This window comes from Rhinatrema bivittatum, chromosome 11, assembly GCF_901001135.1.
Source record: "Rhinatrema bivittatum chromosome 11, aRhiBiv1.1, whole genome shotgun sequence".
NCBI classification, from domain to species: domain Eukaryota; kingdom Metazoa; phylum Chordata; class Amphibia; order Gymnophiona; family Rhinatrematidae; genus Rhinatrema; species Rhinatrema bivittatum.
The window spans coordinates 87279647-87288276 of NC_042625.1; positions in this window are offsets into that span (position 1 = coordinate 87279647).

The window sequence follows — 8630 nt, forward strand, 5'->3', positions numbered from 1 at the left end:
AAAAAGAAATAATACTGAGTGGAAACTGGTGGTGTGGTCTGACAGAATGATCATCATGGTAGAGGGAAAAATACCCTGACATCATTGAGATTACCCCACCTCACCCAGGGGATTACAGCAAGAAGTATAACATAAAGGTTGCCCTTCTCCTGCCGCCCTTTCCACCAACTAGGTAGCTAGGCCCCTCACAGGGGTCCGAAACCACCTACACTGAGATGTCTGGCATTAGGGCCAGCCACTTCTCCAGCGGTTGCAAAAAAGTGGTATTCTGCGGTCTGCGGTTGCGGGATGCCAGAATCCCCGCTATATGACGCTGTAACCGAACTAAACGCCGCCTCACTTGGAGCTCGGAGGGCACTGTATCAGATTTCCACATTAAGGCTAGCTCACAGCGCGCTGCCATTATCACTAAATGAGCAAGCTTCCACTGGGCTAGCGGAATATCGGTCGGGAGGTTCAATAATACATGTTCAGGCAGTAAAGTGAGCTGCCTTCCGAGCATCTGGTTAAGAACACTAGTTATGTGGGTCCAGTAATTAGTCACCTGAGGACATGTCCACCACATATGATAAAAAGATCCCATCTGCCCGCACCCCCTCCAGCACAGCGGTGAGGCCTGGGCTGCAAATCTATGCATCCGTTCTGGGGAACAATACCATCGAAATAAGAGTTTGTAGCAATTCTCAGCTAGTGAGGTGTATTGTGAGGCTTTTTTAGTAGCCAAAAAAATCGCATCCCACTGCTCCTTGGTAAGTGGCCTCCCCAAATCTGTCTCCCATGCCCTCATATACCAGAGTTTCCGGTCTGGGTCTGTATTGAAAAAAACGTAAAACCTAGAGATTGCTTTCTTCAAATAGTCTGCATGGTCACACCAGTTCTCCAGCTGCGTTTTACCCCGCTCCAGATCATGCCTAATCCCCTCTTGTAGAAAATAATGTCTAACCTGGAGATAAGCAAACACATCACCTGCCTGAAGCTGGAATTTCTCCTGTAAAGAGGAGTATGAAATGAAAGTCCCCTGTGACCACAATTGTCCCATTTCCCGGATGCCTCTGGAGGCCCACCCCTGAGCAAATGTTGGGCAATTCTCTTTGAGTAAATGAGCATTGGCAGACAGACTAGATTTAAAGAAATATAGGCGATCCCCAACCAAGGATTTCCTACATAAGTCCCACATTTTTAGGGTAGTTTGCACTGGTAGGGGAACATGACTCAAATGAAGCCAAGCCCCTTTGGGCAGCCAAACCATAGCTGCAAGTGGCATTTCCCCTACAAGAGATTGTTCAACCAGGTGCCATTGCTTTTTCTCTCCCGTCCGGTGCCAATCTAGAATGGCTCGCAGTTGGGCTGCCGCGTAGTACCAACGCAAATTAGGCACCCCCAAACCCCCTTGCAGCCGTGAACGATACATAATTGTGTGAGATAACCTGGGGGGCCGTCGCCTCCAGATGAAGGAAAAGATTTTCCGCTGCCATTGTTTGAGCAACTTATTAGATAGGTGAATGGGCAAAGCTTGAAAAAGGTACCCCAACCGCGGCAAAACGTTCATTTTAACGGAGGATATGCGCCCAAACCAGGATAAATATAACCCGGACCACCTATCCAAATCCTGAAAAATTTTGTGGAGAAGTGGGGGATAATTCAATTGGTACAATTCTTGAGGGTCCTTGCTGATATATACCCCTAGGTATTTAATTTTCTTTGGGGCCCATTTAAAGGAAAAGTGAGACTTCAGGTTATGTAGATCTGCCTCCGGTACAGTGACATTTAAAATTTCCGACTTGTCCACATTAAGCTTAAAGCCAGACACCCTACTAAAATTCTGCAGGGCCTGTAACGTCTCTCCAAGCGTTTGGGCCGGATTAGTGAGGGAGAACAGCACGTCATCAGCAAACATGGACATCTTATACTCCATGTCTCCCAACGCAATACCAGAGATCCGAGAATTGGCGCGCACCTGAATCGCCAGAGGTTCCAAAAACAGGGCAAATAACAAAGGGGACAAAGGGCACCCCTGCCTCGTTCCCCTATGGATATCAAATGCCTCTGAGTACGTACCATTCACCCTCACCCGAGCCTTAGGGCTATTGTATAGTTGTTGTATACATTGTAAGAAAAAAGGTCCAAAATTCATACCCTCAAGTGCTCGAAATAAGAATGGCCAGTGGACCATGTCAAATGCTTTTTCAGCATCAACGGATAGGAGCACCAATGGGATATCCTTTTCTCGAGCCCACCAAATCAGGTCAACTATCTTTCTGATATTATCAGAGGCCATTCGCCCAGGAATAAATCCCGCCTGGTCTGTGTGTATTAGGCGGGCCAGGACCTTATTAAGGCGAGTAGCCAGAACCTTAGCCAGCAATTTCAGGTCAACATTAATGAGGGATATTGGCCGATATGACCCACATTGTGTCAGGTCCCGACCTGGCTTTCCAATAATGGTGATTCCTGCAGTATTTGTACCTGGGCACAAGGAGTTCCCTGCCCGTAAATGATTAAAAAATGTTTGCAGTGGGGGAATAAGAACGGCAGAGAACTCCTTATAAAAAGCTGAGGAGTAACCATCAAGGCCAGGGGCCTTATTAGGCTTAAGACCTTTAATAGCCTCAGCAATCTCCTCCTGCGTGATTTCTTTGTCCAGAAAGGCTCTCTCCTTTTCAGAGAGTTGTGGCAGGGTCAGGTCGTGCAAATAACTATCAATTTGGTTGAGGTCTATATCAGCCTCGGCAGTATACAACTCTCCATAAAACTGCTGGAACCTGTGCCTGATGGCAAGAGGGGAGGTAAGTACATTCCCATCTGTCCGACAAAGTGCTGTAATCTGGGAGCGTGACTGCTTAAGCTTCAAAAAGCGAGCTAGTAGTCGCCCCGACCTATTTCCCCATTCAAACCGTTCCCGCGTCTGCAGGAAAACTTTAACCTTTAGTTCTTCGTCTGCCAAATGTTGCAACTCGCCCCTAGCTTTCTGAATTCTGGCATATGTGGACTTATCCAGTGTAATTCTATGTACTTCCGAGAGTCTGTCTATAGTGTCCTTTAAGGAATGTTTCAACTTCAATTGCTGTTTTTTGAGAAAGGAACCCCTGGAGATCAAGTGACCCCTCGCTACCACTTTCAAACACTCCCATACAACACAGGGGTCACCTGAATTAGTTGCCAAATAAGAGGTCAACTCGTCCCTCAAGGCTTGGCAGTAGGCTGCATCCAAAAGCAAGGACTCATTCAGTCTCCAGGGGCTGAAACCCTTCCCTTGTCCCCCATCTCCCAATTCAAGGCTAATGAGGGCATGGTCCGTCCATGTAATGGAATCTATGTGCACACCCGTGACTCTCCCAAGAAGTAGCTTGTCCAAAAGGAAGAAATCTATTCTAGAATACGATTGGTGGGGAACAGAGAAAAAGGTATAATGCCTAACCGACGGGTTCTGCTGTCGCCATACATCAGCTAGATTCCAATGGTGCATTAGGGACTTCAGTTTTTTCCTGGGTTTACCAGATCCCATAAGGGAGCTCCCTGAGTTATCAAGTTGGGGACACAGGGTCAGATTAAAATCCCCCACCACAATCAGAGAACCCTCCCCTTCCTTGGTAAGAAGACAGTCCAAGGAGGTAAAAAAATCTTGTTGTTGCGTATTAGGCGCATAAATATTCAACACAGTGAACGTTTCCCCTCCATATTCAAACTTCACCAAAACATATCGCCCTCCTGGGTCTGTTACCTGCGATTTGATGACATAATCCAAACCCTGCTTAAATAAGATACAGACCCCTGCATATCTCTGATTCTTGGTTGCAGGTGAAAAGAAACGATATGCAAACATAGGCCAGTTTAATAAATGTTCATACCTCCTTCTCAAGTGGGTTTCTTGTAAGCATATTATGTGCGCTGACTGGCCGATGATATCCTGTTTTAAGAGCTGTCTTTTACGCGGATGATTAAGGCCCTTGACGTTCAAGGAAATGATTTTAAGCGCCATCAGTACTGGTGAAAAAGATCTAGGGGGACACTCACACCTCCGTGCCCTCCCACCATCGCCCCCAACCTAACCTCTCCACTCCAGCCCACTGCGCTCCCTTGCCCTGAGAAGCACAAGTTAAGGGCCACATGGGTCACAATTAACAGCCCACCGTTTGCAAAATCCCAACCCAGACCACACATTTCATCATGTTCACTCGTTCCCCCTCTCCCTCTCATCCCTCCAACCTCCCCCCTCCCCACCCCCGTACTCATGGCCATGAAAACATGGCTCACCCGCCGAGGCAGGCTAGTGAAACTGTACGTCAGCAAAAAGACAGAGCAATCACCCCCACCCCTCTAATTATACCATAACCCTCCCCCCTCCCCGCTCCCAATAATACAAAAAAGCAAGCCCTCTTCCCCGACAAAACAGGTCATCCCCTCATTAACCAACTCCAACGGCAATGAACCGATAAAGTCTCAGCAAAACTTGCCGATGTTACACTGATACCAAAGTCTAGCCCGCCGACCACTCATCCTGCTCCTTCGTCAGCATTCGCACTGCTCCTTCCTTCGTTGCGACGCAGACGACGGCCTCCCTTTTCTACTCGCTGCCATGTAGCTGGTTCTGGACGGCTTTTGCTGACTGTGGATTGTAGCGCCTGGACCGTGATGCCAGCCGCCTTCAAGATGGCTACCGCCTCATCCGGGGAACTCGCTCGAGACGTCGTGCCTTGGATTGTGACCGCTATCCCCACCGGGTAGAGCCAGCGATACCGGAGGTTATCCTTCCGGAGCGCAGATGTTATAGGTTGGTAAGATTGCCGGCGTTGTAGCGTCCCCGGGGCTAGGTCTGCGAAAACGGATATGCTGTGTCCTTCCCACTGCCAGTTTTGTTGTTTTCGGGCTGCTGCAAGTACCCTCTCCTTCTCTGGGTAGCGAAGATAGCACGCAATGATGTCCCTTGGGAGGTTTCCCCTCCTCGGACCTAATGTGCGGTGCGCCCTTTCCAGTTCTATAAGGCCGGAAGTTGAAGCTTCGGGTTGATCGATACCTTGGCTGAGGAAGAATTTACTCAGCGAGCGTACCACCTCGTGGCAGTCGCCATATTGCTCCGTCTCGGGGACTCCCCGGAAACGCAGGTTACTCCTTCGGTTGCGGTTTTCTAAGTCCTCCAATTTTAATAGAAGACTATCTCCATCTTTGGTCATGGTAGCACACTGAGCTTGCAAAGTTCTCATTTTATTCTCTTGAGCTTCAAGGCGAATGTCACAGTCGTCCACTCTGCGGCCTATCTCGCTCATTTCTTCTTTCAAGTCTGCCATCCGTTCCAGCAGCTCTTTTCTGTTCTCCTTCATATCCCTCCGGAGATCACTGAACCATTGTCTAAATTCCGCGCGTGTCGGGACATCAGACCCTGCGGTGGTCGGCGCTTCAGCTGGGGATTCAACCTCATCTTCTGATAGGGCTGCCATTTCTTGGCCTTGCTCTCCGTCAGGGCCTGTAAAAGCTCCTCCTGCTTTTAAGTATGAAAACCGGCGTAGATCAGGGCCCTTCTTCCTCTGGGACATGTCCTGAGATCAAAACCAACCCAGATCGCCGTTCAATTCTGCTCAAGAGCGGGGATGGTTGAGGATTGCAATAATAAATGCTCTTGGTGAAAGGGAGCTCTCGGCTCAAGCTGCCATTCCACTCGCTGACGTCACAGCCTCCCCATAGTTTTATTTTGTCTTCATTTTCTATCTTGTTGGATTCCGCCCTCCCACCCTTGTAATTCTGTAGCAATTTTGGATGCTTAAAGCACTAGTATAAGTGTTCACCTTCAACAGCACCCACCAGTGAATTAACTGCACGTAGGCTAAATTGTACTGATTCGCATGACAGGATAAATTCAGCAATTCCAGTTGGGTTTTTTTCTGCTGGGTGGTATATTTTAAAGCAAAGACACCAAGGAGCTGTCAAAAGAATTCCAGGCCAAAGTTGTGGAAAGGCCTTGAATATCTCTTGGAGCATGGTGAAGACTATTCGGAACTGGACCATGCCTTAAATCAGGCCGTCCCTCCAAACTGGATGACTGACCATAAAGGAGACTGATCAGGGAGGCTTCTCTGAAAAAGTTACAGGTTTCTGTGGGCAAAACTGGTTAAAGTGTGCATGGAACAACATCTGGCCCGCATGGGAGGGTGGCAAGAAGGAAGCCATTTCTTGAAGTCCACCTTGAATCCCATTTAAAATCTGCAAAAGGAACACTAAGGGAATATTGCATCTGTGCAGAAAAACTATGGTCTGACTAAACTAATTAGAATTTTGACCTGAATGCAAAGCAAATCCAGCACAATACATCACCCAGAGAGCAGCATCCCTACTGTGAAGCTTGGTAGTGGCAGCCTCCTGTTATGGGGATATTTCCCATTGGCGGGGACTGGGACATTTGTCAATGCAGAAGGGACAACGAATGAAGAAAAGTACAGAAAAGTCCCTGGAGGAAATCTACTGCCCTCTGCAAGAAAGCTAAAACTGGGATGATGTTCAGCTTTCAGTATGACACGACGCACAGCACACAGCCAAAGCTACACTGGAGTGGCCCAGTGAGAATCCCGACCTCAATCCAATTGAAAATCTGTGGCATGACCTGAAGATTGCTGTTCCTTAATACTCCCCAAGAGCTTGAACCATGTTGTAAAGAAGAGTGGTCCTTGCTTTGCCTTCAGATGTGTAAACTTGACCCCTGAGTATCTCACCCAACGTCCGCTACCATATACACCCGCCAGACAACTTCGTTCCTCCCACCTGGTCCTCCTTTCCTCTCCCTTTGGGTACTCAAGATATTAATATACTGCATGTAGAACTAGGCTCCAGGTTCTGCTGCTTTGCCCCAAAACTATGAAAGAAGATACCAGTATTCCTACACCTCGAGACATCTTGTCTTATCTTCAGGAAAGAACTAAGGCTCACTGTGACAACTTCAACTGACAACAATAGTCACCCTTTTTGACACTTGACTACTGAAACTTGTCCATGAAATCATATTTTCAACCATCCAGGGAGTCCTGCTTTTTGCTAATGCATCCACCCTAGGGTATCTTCTGTTACCCTGCTCTTTGCGGCAGTCCCTTACTCCTGGTATACCTTGTTATTCCTTAGTTGACTAAGGATTTCTTGTGGAAATAGCAATTATAAATTATTTTAAATAAATAAACTATTACAACCTCTACCATCTCTTATATACCCCTCCTGAAAATGCTCTTTTGTACTTTTTATGCTTACTGTAATCCAAAATGCTAATGTACAAGATATAAATCAATTCTAATCTGCATGGAGAGCAGCTTGGATAAGGAGGTGGAGGCCTATTGGAACAGGCTCCTGCTGTAATTCCTGCCAAAGGAGCTTCCACCAAGTACTGATTTAGGGGTAGACACTATCCACTTGAATTTCAGTTTTGTTTTTTGGGATATGTATATGCATTGTCCCCTAACAAAACATTTTGGCCTCGAAAGAGAAGGTGTGTTGATGAGTAGGAGAAAAAAACTCCTCACTTCAATGTATGCAAGTCTGATGCCCTGACACAGACTTGATCCCAATTGTCCATGCAGACATCCCCTTCTCCACTGCAAACAGCCAACGTGTTTCCTCGTCACAGGGATACTGGAGAAAGTTCAGCAGCATGTTTTATGTGCCTGCGCACAGAAAGCAAAATAAACTTATTTCTCAGTTTCTAAGGATAATATTAAGCAAATGATCAATCATTAAAGGTCCTGAAAAGGCAGCGCAAATATGCTTTGAGCACGACTGAAGGGACCAACACACAAACCTAGCACATTATGGAGGCAATGACCATGTTTTTATGTGGCTAAATGTGTGAAGAGGCGGTCTGAATAATGCCCCAAGGGTGGACACAAGTACAGCACGCACACCGTATGCCTGCAGGGGGAGAGAAAGCCAATGGCTGGGTGTGCTTTCTGGCCCATACACTAAGTGTGCGCGCCACTGGCACAGAACGCCTGCTGCCTGCAGGCTTCCATTAGTGACCTCTCCGCAGCTAGATTGGGCTGCTCCTGCAATGGCATCAATTCTCTTGGGGGCCCTTCCTCAGGCAAACTGCGGTTATTTACTCACTTCCACGGTGCCTTTAATTGGTACATAAAGGAGAATAGGGAAAAGCTTCATTTTAGCATCTAATTGGATTTCTGAAACCAGGCTACACAGCCAGCCACAATTCTTCTGTAATATGTTTAGCCGTGACACAAGGATTAACAGGCTTGCAAAAAGTGCCACAGCATCTTCATTGTCTAAAGAACAAGCAGGGCTTCGGTTGAAGGGACACCAGTGGATAGGGGATGATAGGAAAGTGAAATCTTGGGATCCTGATGTCCCTAATGGGACACCTCTTAAAATGCCTGCAAGATAATTTTTGAACGGAAACATTTGCACCAAGGAGGTAAAAGAACATGCAAGCCTTGTAAATGTGATTCAAAACCTTAGATTACAAAATTATATTTAAATAGATTTCTGGGCATATTCAGAGACAAAACAGGACTCTCTTATCTGTGAGAGTGTCCCTGAATCTTCTGTTCACTCTCCCATTCCTCTGACTCGGAGATATGCGGACTTGAGTATCAAGGTCTGCCGATCCAAATGAGCCAATGTCTGCTGAGCTGCAGCTGAGGCTC